Consider the following 11112-nt stretch of genomic DNA (forward strand, 5'->3'; position numbering starts at 1 on the left):
ACTATTCCAAATAGATATTCAAGGATGGTAGCAATACGACTATTCCAAATATTCGTAATTTTGACAAACTGATAACCTTGTGAGTCGGAGTTTGAATATTAGGTGATGTATCAGGTTTTAAGTTGTTCCTTGCAGACTAATTAAATCAAATTGCCATGGTTTCTTTCGTTGTGACTTTTACAAAGTGCTGCCAAACTCGTCCACCTCTCAAAGATTCTAATAAAAATATTCTTTTTATGATCCACGAGTAAATACGCCGACTCTAATTTTAAAAACGTTATAAATTCAAAGTCTACGTAAGCTCTATATATTTTGCTCAAGAGTTCAATATAGTATCTCCTCTATGTGCAAGTACCTTTCTGTATTAGGATAAAAGTAGCTACGATCTACTGTAAATTTGTACGATATCAATTATATGAAGCACGATGTATATATAATTGAAAAACTGGCAAAACACGACACAAAAGCTAGTGTGTAATCTAGTCGGCATGCTTGAGGACGGACGACAGATGGATATCTGGTGTGCTTGCTTTGCCTATGTGTGAGTGATGTGGATAAAACAAAAACACGTGTTGTCCAATTTTTTAAAGTAAACATCGTGCTAATTTTAGAATGAAAAAAAAAATAATCGGAACAGGAACATTCAAAATAACGGTGCCATGCATCTCATGTACCTACACTGATTGTTCTTTTGACGGAACGACTTTTCTCAGCGAAACATTGGCTATATATGGCGGCCTGTACAGTAGGTGGAGGAAGAACCCGGAAAAACCAGTAAGAACCACCGACCCACGGGAGGCTGGCTACATAAGCTTTCTCACATAGCCACATTGGCCGAGTATTAGGCTCGAACCCACGCGGACAGAGGTGAGATGGTAGTGATCGGTAAAGGCTAGCGCTTTAGACCACTCTGCCAGCAACCCACCCCCATTAGATTAAAGTCAGTGATGTGATTTGAATTTTTAACTTAGCTTTAACAATTTTTCAGTCATATTGCTACGATGTCTGCATTGTGGCAGTTTATAGTGATGTCTAGCACTGGGGCATCATGCCGTAGATATATAGCATGATGTCCCACCCAGTCACATTATTCTGACACCAGGCCGACCAGTTCTAACACTGACCTCTTAATGCTGAGCACCAAGCGAGGCAGCTGTTAGTACCATTTTTGTAAGTCTTTGGTATGACTCTGTCGGGGATGGAACCCACGACCTCCCGCATCCGAGGCGGACGCTCTAACCACTAGGCCACCAGAACGGTCAATTAAAGTCAGTAACAACTACTGGAATAAATTAAAGTCGCCAACTTAAGCTGATCGAGAAAATCGAGTCAGTTAAAATCCATAAGTTAACTTCAAATTTAAAAGACATAATATGCAAGAACGAGTGGAAATAACCTATCAATCGTTACCCCAACCCTACACCCATGGAAATAACCATGACAAAGTAGATTGTACGATTGATATTGATATTGCAAGTGTTTTTATAATAGACATAAAATAACCTAAGGTCAGAATGTCTTTTTTTCCCGCTATCTGGAGCTTCTTCCTGTTTATTTTTCGAGATCTCCTTTGAAATGTCATCTGATTACCTCCCATTTTGATCAGCCATCAAAAGCAGGGAGGTCTTCCGAAGAAGAAAAAAAAAACAGGAAAACAAAACATGTTTGAGTGGTGTAGTTTACACCTGTTTTAAATGTTACAAGTTATGTTTCTGTTTATAATTGAAGAAAGACTTCAGAGTTTAATTCTTTTTTAAATTGCCTGCGCTGCAATAAATACAATATGTAAAACCGTCGTCTAACTGAACGTCATTCACGCGCTCCCTCTCGAGTTAGTATGTTTACAGATTAATACACATGACGCCGTCACGCCAGTCAATCATTAATGAGACTTGAGAATATAATGCAGAAAGGTTTATTAGTGTGTTTCCAAGGTCTTCCAGTTACAGTAACAAATGTACAATAATGGATGGTTATAAATTAAACATACGGAAAATACTTGTGGTCTGAAGCCAATCGGTAAAGCATGGAACTTCATCAGATTTATATTATTTCCAAGAATCACTGACGCTTTCATACAAAGCCGAATAATCACATAACAGGGACAGGAGGCCAAACTGGGCCTGAGAACGCTCGCCTAACTAATATCAACCTAACAGTCAAATGCAATTGAACTTGGCCAATACATCCTGGTAAGTATGGCGATTTCTCAAGAAATGTTCTCCAATGCTGTTGACTACATATATTATGAAACAGCTGTTGCTATATCTTTTCTGTCTGACTATCTTCATCCATGTTTGATGGTAGATCTGCTTTGAAAGACACAACATTCTTCGAAATTACAAACTTATCCCATGAAAGCGCGCGTATGAAGCCTCTGTCTGTCAACTTACCAAATTTATTTCAAGTTCATTTTCAAATGCACGACCCATTTGTCAGAATATTAAGAATATTTCTGATAGCAAAATAATTGTGATTTTAATGCATGTCATATATTGAATGAATACTTTTAATTAACACATTTTTGTAACGAAATGGTCGTTTTTTATGCAATTTTTGGGATCAACATACCATCCGATACTCAAGGTTTGAAAAACATGAATTTAGATTCTGAATACCTTTGATATAAATATCACAACGGTATAAGTTTCTAAAGAAAATGTTAGTTACAATTCTAAATATATTTGCAACATATGCAAATATTGTTTACGGTGCATACTGTACATCTACTGGATCACACGTAGTTGCATGCCATATATAGTTTGCCAGGAAAGGACTAAAGAAAAAATTAGGTGGATCGTGCAAACAAGATAATAATAATAATAATAATAATAAGGAATTTATACAACGCCTAATCTTTAGAAGCTCTAAGCGCTTTACAGCATTAGACAACACCTATAAGATAAAAAAATATATATAATGATATTATTACAAAAACAAACACCATCAAATTAGAAAACATAAAAAACATGCTGAGAATATTTAAGGTAGGAAACATTATTAGGTCTTTAAGTTTGTTTTTGCAGTCGAAATAAGTGAGTTTTGAGAGCACTCTTGAATGGGATCACTGTGTCTTTGTGTCTAAGTTCAGTGGGCAATTCATTCCACGTTGCTGGGCCCTGGTATGCAAAAGAACGCTGTCCATATGACTTTGTTTTCATATTGGGAATAATGAATATACGATCGTCAGAAGAGGAGCGTACGTATCTTGCTGGTGTGTACACATGGGTGAGGTCGGATAGGTATGTCCGACAGTGAAACGTAGCAGAGAGAAAAAAGTTTGTGTTTGATTCTGGGCCGAATGGATAGCCAGTGTAGGGTGCAGAGCAGCGGGGAGGTTTGGTCTGATCGTGGTACTCTAAGTATGATCCGAGCAGCTGTGTTTTTAACTTTTTGAAGTTTCTGGAGCAGATACTGAGCTGAACCAGACAGAACTGAGTTACAATAGTCCAGTCTTGAAAGTACTAATGAACACACAAGTGTTTTAGTGGCATCAACTGAAAGATATTTGCGAATTAAGTTTATGCGTCACAGCTCAAGATATGCAGACTTGCATATGTTCATGACATGTTGGTGCAATGTGAGAGTGAGATTACTGTCCACAACACCTAGGTTTCGTACTGATTGTGTGAATGTAATGTTGGTGTTGCTGATATTTATTGTTTGAGGTATAGGATGTGAATGAGAAAGTCTTTGTGCTGTGATCAGAATGGCCTCAGTTTTATCATCATTCATCTGCAGTTGTTACATGTCATCCATGATTTCACATCAGAAATGCACCTCTCTACACCTTGGATGGTAGCATCAACTTCAGTTGGGTGGCTAGATTTGTATGTTTGGGTGTCATCAGCGTACAATTGGTGAAACACTGGATGATGATCTATGACACTGGAGAGCCACTGAGTGTACATAATGAAAAGAACAGGTCGAAGAACATACCCCTGCGGAACACCACAACATAAATCAACTGGGCTGGAGTGTATTCCATTTGCAGATACAATTTGTGTCCTGTTGACCAAGTAGGACTTGAACCACAGTAAGGCTGTATCATGAATGCCAAATACATGCTGGAGACGGTGAGGTAATATATCGTGGTCTATTGTTTCAAATGCTGCAGACAAATCAAAGAGGGTGAGGACTATAATCTTTCTGCTATCCAATGCAGAGAGAATGTCATTAACTAATTTTAGAAGAGTAGTTTCAGTACTGTGGCAAGGGCGATATGCAGATTGTACATTGCTAAAAAGATTGATTGAATTCAGATGAGATACAAACTGGGATAGAACAACCTTTACTAAGATATTTGATATGAATGTGAGATTAGAAACCGGGCGGTAGTTCTTTAAATCGTTATGGTCTATGGTTTCTTCAGCAGAGAATTCACAATGGCAGTTTTGAAAAATGATGGGAATTCCCCGGCTGAGAGAGAGGCATTAATAACATCAGTTAGTGAAGGCAATACTGGATCTAAGCATTCAAGCAGCAGTTATGTTGGAATTGGATCAAGTTCACATGACTTTGGTGCATTCTTCATCAGGAATGTACGTGCAAAATCCATAGAGACAGGTTCAAATGCTGCTAATGGTTGCCGCTCAAATTCTGTATCCCAACTGTATGCTGACGACGAGTCAATTGAAATTGTGGTGTCAAGCTTATCTCTATTGGTTTGTACTTTGTCACGGAATAAATTTGCAAACATGTCCAGAAGGTCGACTGGAGAGAAGGTAGTTGGAAGTGGTGAAGATTTGTTCCTTGACATTATCTTATTAGTAATCTCTAAGAGCTCTTTGCAGCTGGAACTATCCATGATCTTAGTAGTGTAGTGGACTGATTTCGCTGCATGGACTTTATTTGTGGCATTCTTCTTAGCGGCTTCGTAGATTTGCTTAAGAACAGTGAGTCTGGTGGAAAGCCAAAGCCTTTCAGCTTTACGGCGGTCTCTTTTAGCAGTGCAAAGCTGGTCCCTAACACTGCTATACCATGAAGAACACTTTTGAATTGATATTCTGTACTTGGTAGCTGGGGCATTTTTGTCGAGCAATGAATGCAGGCAGTTATCGAGTTGTTTTGCTGTAGGAGGTAAGCAAGTTGTAAGGTTTGCTTGGATGCCATGCATTAGTTTCATTCTATTTATCATACGGAGGTTTCTCTTAGTACCAGATAAAGGTGGAGGGTTAGGGACTGATACGTCAAGATGGCATATAATGCAGAGGTGATCTGATGCAATGTCATGGGATACCAGGGAGGACCGTATAATGTTAACATCAGGTCTATGAACAATCCAGTCTAAAATGTGACCATGTTTATGGGTGGGTTGGTTAATTGACTGTTTGAGGTTGAAAACATTAATGGAATCTATAAGTTTTGATGTGTTTGGGTTTCCGGGACAGTCAAAGTGAAAGTTGAAATCTCCAAGAATAATCAGGTTGCCACCTATCGAATTTCCATATTCCAGGAGATTCAGAAACTGCTCCAAAAAGAGCTTGTTTTTTCTACTAGGATGAGGGCGGTATAGGCAGAAAAAATGGACTGACCTTTGCTTCAGTGTGAGTGTGGTTTGGACTAGATCAAACGATGTGTGGTCGAAACTGAATGTTGTGGTGTGGTTAAGACGTTTGATCATGGAGTTCTTTGTGATGACAGCAATTCCACCTCCGCGAGAATTACTGGGAAACGATTTCATGGTGTAGCCAGTGGGTGTTAGATCCGCACACATGGGTTCATCGCCTGATGTTTTTAGCCATGTTTCTGTCAGGAAAAAGACGTCAATATTCTGGTCGTTGATAAAATTAACTATTTCTGTGCGCTTTTCCGGTGGTCCTACTGATTGGGCATTGAATAATGCAATATGCAAGAGGTATCTCTTGGATGGTTGAAAACAAAGGTTGACGAATTAATAGGGATTTGAATTAGGTTATCTAAATTAACGGTCGAATTGTTTTTAAATTGTTGAGCCGAAGTAAGGGAGATAACTGAATTTCTTATTCCTGTTCTACGCCGGCCAGCTTTGAAACAACGTTTCTTTTTTCCCTTCTCTTTACATTTAGGTAATGATGAATGTAATCCCAGTTCGTTTAGTCTAGAGCACAATGTAGTGTGGAGAGCCAAGGAGTGATCATTTAAAGCAATTAATGAGGGTCTATCATAGCATAAACGGGTTGACTGGCGAGTATCACTGATGGCGGTTTGTTCAAAAACAGTGGAGCAAGACAGCTAAGAAAAAGTCTAATTGTTTTCATTTCCAAAACAAGGAGATGAAGAAACACATACGAACTGAACAGCCAATATATAATTAACCCAATGAAGTAAATGAAGACAGGCAACAAGCACAAATATGAAAACGGCACTAAAAAACGGAACAGCTACTTCAAGCCGGTTAAGCGATAGCGGCCATCTTGTTTTCAAAATCAAGATAAACTGCCCCAAAAAATTCAAAACAAGTAAAAACATGGAGAGAACTCTTTTCGAGTAAAGATATTATCACTTAATTATGATTATGTTACATTTAACAGGTTGCCTTTTAAGATTATGTAATACGTACAGAATGCCCAATCGAGTTAAATTGGTTTAGCGACCTGATACTAACATGCTACTAGGTGCTGCATGAAAGAGCATGGATGTGTGTATCGGCAATAATTCGCCTCAAAGTGGGTTTCCTCCCTTGGTTAGGATACATGCATGCTTACATACATACATACATACATACATACGTGGATGTTATATTCCATACGCACAGTATTTTAGAGAATTTTATAAAAGACAGTCCAAATAATGTTTTCCCCCACTTTCGCACGTCTTTAAAAAATCAATATTATTTTCTAAGTATAACAACCTATTCATTATTTCTTTTCCCGCTTATTCCACCTTATTTAAAAAGAAGTGCTTTTACATTCGCTGATCTTTAATTCTGAGCTGTACATGTTGTGATTTCGTAGTGTCTGTGCATGATTTACTGCTTTCCTAAACAAACTGTGAGACAGACATAGAAAGAGACAGACAGACAGACAAAAGTGAGATAAAGAGGTGGAGAGGTTTTAATGCATTCTTTTGACTGCATAAATTCTGGCTAAGTCGAGCCCGCACCGACAAGGAAGTTAAGACTCATTACCAGAAAGAGGCAGATTTGCTTCCACTATAGGATCAGCCTAGATAGGTTACCACTTTGTGTCTTTGGTCAATGCAATTTGCTATGCTTGCCTTAGAACTATTTAATCTTCAAATTGTGGCAATGACATAAAACACCAACTCGACAAACCTCCACCCACCCTCCATGCCAGTCAGACAGCGTGTCTAATGGTAGGAGCTGTGCGAGCGTGGATAACCGTGCCGGTTAACAAGGTAGTCTGGTTGCAATCTCATTCTGTAACCGGAATCTAACAATGATCAAGATTTACGCCATGGAGATCACAGGGACAAAAAGAAGAAAAAACAACATCCCGCCACTCATATATGTATATGCTTCACGGAACGATTGAATGCAAACTAGACTTGTAAGTGAGGCTATATATTGCAAAACTAAATACGTATTATTGACTACACATAGTGGGGATCTAATACATCCCAAGCTGTTGTACAGATTGATCCTCCTCTTCTTCCCCAAAACTTACCCAAATAACAGTTGCCACCCAAACCACAACGTGTATATAGTGCAGGGTCTGATCTGAGCCACGTTGTGTGTGTGTGTTTCCAAAATTTGAAAAGGGCCCCGACTTTCGTCGAAAGGGCACCAAAACAAAAATTGTGTCTATTTACTCGAAGTGTGCATAATACCCAATAAACGTGCACAAGAATAAAACGATTATCAAATTTCAAGTGAATGTATGTTTGCATGTGTGTATACGTTCTTTTAGCTGGGACCCCCCACCACCATACGGCCTTGTAGTGTATTCTCTCGGGCCCTCCAATTGTTACTTGAAGTGACATGTAGTGTATGGAAAAGCCTTTGAACCCCCGTGTATTGATAGTACTAGATGTAACTATAATTATATCAGTGTAGTATTATTAGCATTATTACCAAGGAATATAGTCTTCCTGTGATTTTGTTACTAAACTTCCTTTTCGTATTAATTTCAAATCGTATATTTAATTTTTGATGGAAGATAGTCAATAGTAATTTTGGACGTAACTTCAATTATCTTATCTTTTAAATGCTTGTTCTGATAACTTGTCCCGGGTCGGCCTGGTGTCAGGATATTGTGACAGGGTGGGACATGATGCTACGCGTCTGTGGCATGATGCCCGAGTGCTAGACATCACTATAAACTGTCACACTTGCAGAGATCCTAGCGATATGACTGAACAATTTTTAAAGCAATGTTAAAATTTCAAGTCACACTGTACTTTACTTTCACTGAATGGTCGTGATCTGGAATCCTGCAATGAGCATGATCATGTGATCAGACTGTTGCATTACATGAACCTCATATTTTTCGTATAAAGTTTGTAAAGCGATGTTGATTTGTCCTTTGTTTGATCCGACATGTTCTCAACTTTTAAAAGATTCATGTGCTCTAATATTTTCTGGCATATAACATTCACAACTCACACTGTAAAGATAGCTTAACATAGGGCGCCATTTTCTTTAAATGTTTAGACTGGTTCGCTAACTTACTAGCTTTCAAGAATAATGATTCTGTCAAGCGCGATTCATATTTGAAGAAACCTGTCCGTTTTCTTAAAAAAAAACAATGGGTAATAGACAGTTGCTATAAATAGCAAATAAAGAAATACTTGTACGCTATTCTTACGCAGCAATAATCTCTTTAAGAATATTCTCAAATTCATATGAGAGGATTTAAATAACATAAAACGCTTCCCGATCAACGGGGAATGTAAATGGTATATGTTAATGAAGACATATAAAAAGTTGTTGAAACTGAGGTACGGTAAAAACATTACATAAAAATGCTCAATCTGATGGCATAATATGTCAGGATAATGTGACAGGGTGGGAGATGATGCTACATGTCTTCGGCATGATGACCCAGTGCAAGACATAACTATAAACTGCCTAACTGCAGACATCGTAGCAATATGACTGGAAAATTGTTAAAGCTACGTTAAAAATGCAAACCACACACACACAAATCGGACAATTTCTAAGAAACTAGCGAATGCGTTCCAAAACATCATATAGTCAATCGTCGCCACTGAACTATATTACAAAACCATCTGTTTTTCTAACTTGTTTTCACCTTTCATTCTCATTATTTAATACACTGTTAACATTTATCGCATTTATTAGATTGGATCAGAGACATATGTGTTGTAAATGTCTCTGATTTTATTGACATTGCGTTGAGACGGTCGCTGCTCGACACCGATGCCTGGAGGATGTATTTTAAATCATTGGATATTTATAGATACACCGGTTCAAAACGTCTTTGTATGGATCTAATTATAGCTTGCCTTATAGAAAGCTATTTTTCCTTTTAAGCGTGACGCAAAGACGAAATATACTCCAATCATAGACGATAGACAAAATAATGGGGATCTAAATGTGTCAGCTAATGCACTTTCTTATAGGCATGATCGAGTAAATAAATCAATGGGTATTATCTGCAAGGAAACGAGAGCTATACGCGTTACAACAATCTTGCGCTAGACTATCGGTAATTGCTGACCTCGTTCATCGCAGCTCGGGGGTCGCCGATTTTACTTGCGTGTACTGTTTGTATCCGACAAATGTCGATTAAAAAGCAGTTAAATTTATCATTTACTTTACCTTATGTTCCACGCTTAGCCTTCAAGGACCAATTTCTTTCATGCACATCGCTAATTCATCGCCCGTCGGCATGTACAAAATCGTCGCCATTGAAGTACGTCGGCATTTCCGCGAAAGACCGAGTCGCGACATCTAGCGAGTAGGCAGGATTCAATGCATTTGGGAAATCGTTGCAGTCAATGCGTACCGAGCCAAGTATCGACAAAAGCATTCCGTAGGCATAGCGAGTTGTAAATTACAAGGACGTATCGCTATCACAAACTTAGGGGCTCGCTGCGCACGGTAGGCCATCACTCTCTGGCTGTATATAAAAGTCCCCTCTCAGATTTCTTTTGGATACTACTATGAACATTACATTTCCAATACAGAATTTTAATCGTGGAGAAAGTAGAGTGGTGTGTGTCAACGTAAGTATGTGTGTGTGTGTGTGTGTGTAGAGAGAGAGAGAGAGAATTAAAAATATACACCAGACAGAATGGAAAGTGTTATCCCTGGATTATATAGAAGAATGCTTGATAATAACAGGCAGAATTAATATTTAATACAAATAATACTATCATACATGTTAGATAATTTTTGAATTGGTATTCTACTGAGATTCGAACCCAGGTCCGCGGGTAAACGGCATCCATCCCCTTGCCTGCACACACCAGCCCATACTTTCCACGACTAAGTACACATCGCCGAAACAAAAACACGATGCTACTTAATCGGTGTTATATGCACTCGTGTGTAGCAGACACACTCGCATGACAACCATGTAATCAATTCTCATCCATCAGCAAAGTCATTCCGGATTCCTATGAAAGAAGTCAAGGAATATAGAATTAATTATAGAGAATTAAAAATACACACCAGACAGAACGGAAAATGCTATCCCTGGATTCTATAGAAGAATGTTTGATAATAGTAGGCAGAATTAATACTGAATACAAATAATACTATCATACAGGTTAGATAATCTTTTTATTGGTTTGATGGATCCCAAGTGAATCGCAAATTAATTGGTTTCGCTTAAATGAGTATAATGTATCTTTCTTACTTACATCACCACTATAAACGGTGGTTATACAAGCATAACTTACCAAGAATTGTAGTATTTATGTATATATTAGTTCACATCGGCACAAAACATGGCTATATGTGTGCAATATATGCAATGTTCTTTAAAAAAATGCAAAAATCACGAATTTGACAAAAACTTGCGGAACACATACCAAGGTTCCAAAACAAATGTAAGCATGAATTACTTTTTCAAGAAGAAAAAAGTATCAAAAGTCAAGATGTTAAATTTCTGTAAAATGCAAGTAAAACAAAAATATAAAGGAAACATATCCAATTCCTAAAATTTATTGTCCAAGATTTGTTCGGATGACAAATCATCATAA

General features: G+C 38.0%; 1 protein-coding gene across 3 annotated transcripts in view; it reads right to left on the minus strand.

The window, feature by feature from the left end:
* LOC149772771 (inactive C-alpha-formylglycine-generating enzyme 2-like) overlaps positions 1–9851 on the minus strand; it is a 47004-nt gene extending 37153 nt beyond the window's left edge. The window contains exon 1 of one of the 3 annotated variants that reach the window (XM_089947326.1): positions 9725–9840. The gene's annotated coding sequence lies outside the window, so the exon portion shown is untranslated. Of the gene's footprint in view, positions 1–9724 lie in introns of all 3 variants that reach the window. The other 2 variants (XM_089947325.1, XM_089947322.1) reach the window with 2 other exon arrangements.
* Positions 9852–11112: the final 1261 nt, after the last annotated feature.

The sequence above is a fragment of the Sinohyriopsis cumingii genome, unplaced genomic scaffold (assembly GCF_028554795.1).
Source record: "Sinohyriopsis cumingii isolate HCF-2022 unplaced genomic scaffold, ASM2855479v2 utg001176l, whole genome shotgun sequence".
Classification (NCBI taxonomy): domain Eukaryota; kingdom Metazoa; phylum Mollusca; class Bivalvia; order Unionida; family Unionidae; genus Sinohyriopsis; species Sinohyriopsis cumingii.